Below are 5,234 nucleotides of genomic sequence, written 5' to 3' on the forward strand. Positions count from 1 at the left end.
CAAAAGGCTAACTGGACCACATCTGGCCTATGCAGGTAAGAAGGGGTTAATTGGGCAAAGTTGGGCTGGCCTAGCACCAAGGAGGAGGCAGAGTTGGGCCCACCTTGCTACCAAGGAGTTAGTTGGTCTGTCAGGCCAGCATGACTTCCAAAGGATTAATTGCACCAAGTCATGACAGCCTGACCATCAATGGATTACTCAGGCCTGAGGGGTTAATTTATCAGGGGCAGTATGCCTGCTTGGCCACTAAGGGGGTTTAATTGGAGCAAGTTGAGCCAGCCTGGCCACCATCAAGACAAGTCAGATGGGCCAAATCAGGCTAGCCCAGGCACCGTGGGTTTAATATTGCCTAGTCAGATGAACCTGGCCATCAAGGAATTAACTGGGTAGAATCAGGCTAGCCTGACCACCAGGGATTTAAGCAGGCCAATTAAGGCCAACCCAGCCACCAGGCCCGTATTCTGGCTGAGTTGGCCCAACTCTGCATGACCCCCTGGATGGCTCAATCCAAAAGACTGCCCCCTGCCCCCCCGCCTTACCCCTTTGCCCCCAGCACCTTGGGTGGCCTGACTTGGCCACTTTTCTATGTTTCTATGGATGATTGCCAGAAGACATGCAAATCCAGGCTAGAAAATGTCAGATTTTGAAGCATGCTTAAGACCAGAGAGGAAGTTCTTAATCATCCTAGAGGTGAGTGGAATACTACAACCCACTGCTTCTGCTTGCTGTTATGATTAAAAAATAAGGACACAACAGATGCCTTTTTCACTTAAAGACATTCTTTATTGATTTTTTTATATACAATATTACTTTCATTCTGTAAAAAGTACATATGCAGGATACCAGGTTGGAGGCAGCCAGAAGGTTCTAAAGTAGTCAGATGATTGACTCCTGCCCCTTTGTTATTTTAAAGGAAAATAAGTTTTGAATTTTAGGAAGAATGAAAATAAAGGCAAAATGACAGTCCAACTTCCACTAAAAAAGTGACAGAGATTATAAGGGCAGCTGCTTAACTGAAACAAGCCATGTAATGTTCTCTCTTATTTGGTGGTTCCCAACCTTTTTGGACAATTGTAGAGCAGTTGGCCAACGTTCACCATCCCTGATGCAATGGAACATACATTAAAATGTATCAGAGCATGAATTTTCTTTCTCCATGATGGCTGGGACACCACTGAAAGATAGGGTAGCACTTCCTAGATTGTGGCAAGAGAGGGAAGGAAGAGAAATAGAATGACTGTGAACAGACCTTTCAACTGTCATGCAGAGGATCAGATTTCTTTTTTAAACAAAAAATCTTTAGTTGCTCTATTTAGCATTTTTTAAAAAGTCTTAAAACCATAGAGAATGTGTAACTAATGTAGCTGTTGGCCTGAGTTTGCAGAAAGTCTGAAATGATAGCCCTGAGATATAAACTGCCCCATTTATTCCAGTGGGTGCTAACTCAGATTAAAATGCTTGTCCTTTAGACGCTGTCAATATTGTTAACCATTTCTCATCTCAAAGCATAAAAGAAAAAGGAAGACGTGTATTATGAAGGTTAATGACAGAATTTTCCAAAATGGCAGAGGATAAGACAACCCAGGGGTACTATGAAAAAAGTGAAGAGGGTAACATTATATGGCAGCATCACAGGGAAAGGGCAACTGCTTTTCATTTCCCAGAAATGTATAGCTCAGTGCTCAAGTTTGGAAATTACTGGGTGAGAGGGTGCATCAGTGAATTGGAGGTAACAGAGGCTGTATGCAGAGATTTATGAGATGTATCAACATTAAGGTTGGAAGAAGGGAAGCCTACAGTAACTTCAAACACTTGAATGGTCTGGGAACCACATTACGGTCCCCAGTTTTTCCCAATCTCAGTGTTGTTCTCTGCATCTCCAGGATAGCCATAATCTTGTATACAATTTTTGCAGTGTTCAGTTTCAATGGCTGATTGTGCAGTGGTGTGAGCTGCTGGAATGTCATTGTGGCTTTTTTGAATTAACAAGGCAAAAACAAGTAGCTGACTTTCAGATACGCTGAACAGAGAGGATCAGATCCTATTCCACCTACTGCGCAGCTAAGTGGACTTAGGGTCCTAAGTGCAGTTCTCTCCAAGCTGTTCAAGTCCTGAAAATCCATTAATGCATCTACATTTGTAACATACTGTCATTTGACCCTTAAGACCAAAGCTAAAAACAGAACTCAGCTGATCAGCTTCATTAGACTAAATGCATCACCTGTTGTCCCACCCACTGATTTTGTGGGACAATCACTAACATGCTCCCCACTTACAGAGATATGTCCCAGAGATTGACAGGGCATGTCTCTGTAAGTAGGGAAACCTCTACTTCGCAGTGATGGGTCCCACTTTTGTATTTTTTGAGTTTTCCAGGGATTCAAGCCAGGCTGGAATAGGCTCATACTTAGGTGCTTAAGTTTATTTATGCACCTAAGAATAGGAATAGAATTACAACTCCAGTTAAGTCAACAGAATTTATAGATGTTCAAAACCTCTAAAAAAATCAAGCCCTAGAAATTGCAATTTGTCAATCTCTTCCTCCATGCATTTATCTTGTTTTGTGCATGAAGGCCATAAGATGTAAGGGTTTGTTTTTTTTTAATTGGGGCCTAAGAATGGAAAAAATAAAAGCTATTTTAGATGGGCAAAATGAAACAGACTGGAGCCAGAATACTCAGATCAAGACGAAGCACTGCACAGTGGGACATATAACATCTGCAAGCCACTGCTCTACATAGCAAGGGGTGGGGGGCAGGAAGTCTGATGCAGAGCTGCATGTTTTTCTGTCCCTTCCCTCCTGGAGTTCTGTTGAGGCAACATCCTTATAATGAAACATTCATTCTCAAGTCTTGCAACTCAGTCAGAACCAGCAAACATTCTCTACGCTGGAACAAATACAGGCACAAGAACCTGAAAAGGGAAAAAAACAAACATGTTGATGAACAGCATAGGAATCTGATGAAAATTTGCTTTCACAGTTGGTTGTCTAGTAATAACACTCTCCCTGCTACGAGCTGACAGAGCTACAGCAAATCTATTGTAAATATGGCAGATAACATTGTACCAGTAAGCACTGACATGAAGAAACACCTAGGGGCAGACCCAGGGGGTGTGCCATGGTGTGGTCACACCCTCTTATTGCCACACCTGTTCCCAGCCAAGCCTGACAACCCCACTGCTGTTGAAGCCCCTGGACTGCTAGGGGACCTACCTTCTGCCTGACTGGGGTGTGAGTGGAGTCCCAGATCTTTTCCTAACCCACTCCAGCTTCAGGCTGCAAGGGAGGCCAGGCTTAGCTGGGGACAGCAGTGGCAGCAGACAGGTTTACTCATCCTGAACTTGCTTCTTGCTGCTCTCCATCCCCATGTTCCTCACTGGCCAGGAACATGTGTTGGAAGGAAGAACCTGCTTCCTGCTACTGCTGTCTCTGGCTGATGCAGGCGTAGGCAGAATCCAAGAACAGCTCCACTCCTGCTCTAGCCATGGGCTGCAGGAATCAGCTGCACAGAGTTCTGGGCTTGGTCAGGGACAGCAGTGGCATCACATAAGTTCCTCCTTCCAGCATCTGTTTGCTGGCCAGATGGGGAAAAAGTTGAGATGCAGGGAGCAGGCTCTGGAAGGAGGAACGTGCATGTTGCCCAGCTGCTGTGGGCAGGAACAGAAGGCAGATTCCCCCTGCCATCACACTTTCTCCCTGCCCAGCTCCTTGGTGTCTCCTGCCAGCCTGGTAGCTCCAGCCACATCTCACTCCCGTTTAGAAAATCCTGGAACCCCCTGAGGAAACACCTCAAGGTGATCAACATCCAACTCCTAACTCGGCTAAAAGGAAAACCTTTATGGGGAAAGAATGTGGGAGTTGTGAAGAAACAAAGTTAAAAAGAGAAGAGCAAAATCCTTTTAGATCTAAGGATGCTGAGGCAGGTGCAATGGAGATGATAAGCTGCTTGTGAAGAGTGTGTTTAAATTCAAAACACTGCTCCAGAAAGCAATGCCAAAGGAAAGAGCATGCAGGAACAGCCTTCCTGACAGTTGTGCAATGTGCGTAAAATTTTACACACTAATGGGAGAAAAGACCTCCAGTTTTTTGTCAAGTCTCTTCTTCCATTGGTGTGCAAGGGATTTTATGCTGCTTCCGTAAAGGATCATGCATTGGCTTTGCACTGAGGCAGCTCATGACTCAGATGAAATTTATTTCCATTAACCAGATTATGAACATTCTGATTTGTCTCCTGCCACACACCTCTATCAAACACAGCAAGACTTCAGATTTTAGTGAGGATCTAGTCAGGGAACTTCTGGAGGCACTGGACGTATTTAAATCAGCTGGTCCTGATGATCTCCACCCCAGAGTGCTAAGGGAATTAGCAGAGGTCATTGTGAGACCCCCGCACGGCTTTACAAGCACTCACAGTACTTTGGCATGGTGCCAGAGAACTGGAAAAGGGCCAATGTGGTTCCCATTTTCAAAAAAGGGAGGAAGGAGAACCCAGAAAACTATAAGCCAGTTAGGCTTACCTCGATCCTGGGAAAGCTTTTTGAGAGAATTATCCTGACGCATGTCCTTGAGGGGCCAGCAGGGGAGTTTATGCTTAGGGGCAACCAACACGGGTTCATTAGAGGCAGGTCCTGTCAGACCAACCTGGTGGCCTTCTATGACCAGATCACCAAATCCTTAGACGCAGATGTAGCAGTGGACATAGTCTTTCTGGACTTTAAGAAGGCCTTCAAAACTGTTTCTCACCCCATTCTCATCAAAAAGCTAGGGGACTGTGGTGTCGACACCTATGCAGTTAATTGGGTCACTAACTGGCTGGAGGGCCACACCCAGACAGTGGTGGTGGACGGGTCCTATTTGACCTGGAGGGATGTGGGCAGTGCGGTCCCCCAGGGCTCGGTCCTCAGGCCTGCACCGTTCAACATCTTCACCAGCGACTTGGACAAGGGTGTAAAAAGTACCCTGTTCAAATTTGCAGACAACACTAAGATGTGGGGGGAAGTGGGCATGCTGGAAGGGAGGAATAGGCTGCAATTGGACCTAGACAGGTTACAGGGGTGGGCAGATGAGAACAGGATGGGATTCAACACTGACAAGTGCAAGGTACTGCACCTGGGGAGGAAGAACCAGCAGCATGCCTACAGGCTGAGGAACTCCCTTCTCATCAGTGCAGAGGCAGAAAAGGATCTTGGAGTCATCATTGATGCCAAGATGAACATGGGCTGGCAGTGTGGGG

The 5,234-nt window shown here is 45.7% G+C and overlaps 1 protein-coding gene across 1 annotated transcript in view; it reads right to left on the bottom strand.

Moving 5' to 3' along the window:
* Positions 1 to 759: 759 nt before the first annotated feature.
* The window catches only part of MAN1A2 (mannosidase alpha class 1A member 2), a 248,716-nt gene continuing 244,241 nt past the window's right edge, over positions 760 to 5,234 (bottom strand). The window contains exon 14 of the mRNA XM_019516076.1: positions 760 to 2,913. The gene's annotated coding sequence lies outside the window, so the exon portion shown is untranslated. The remainder of the gene's footprint in view (positions 2,914 to 5,234) is intronic.

The sequence above is a fragment of the Gavialis gangeticus genome, unplaced genomic scaffold, assembly GCF_001723915.1.
Source record: "Gavialis gangeticus isolate Ggan-Ray unplaced genomic scaffold, GavGan_comp1, whole genome shotgun sequence".
Taxonomy (NCBI): Eukaryota; Metazoa; Chordata; order Crocodylia; family Gavialidae; genus Gavialis; species Gavialis gangeticus.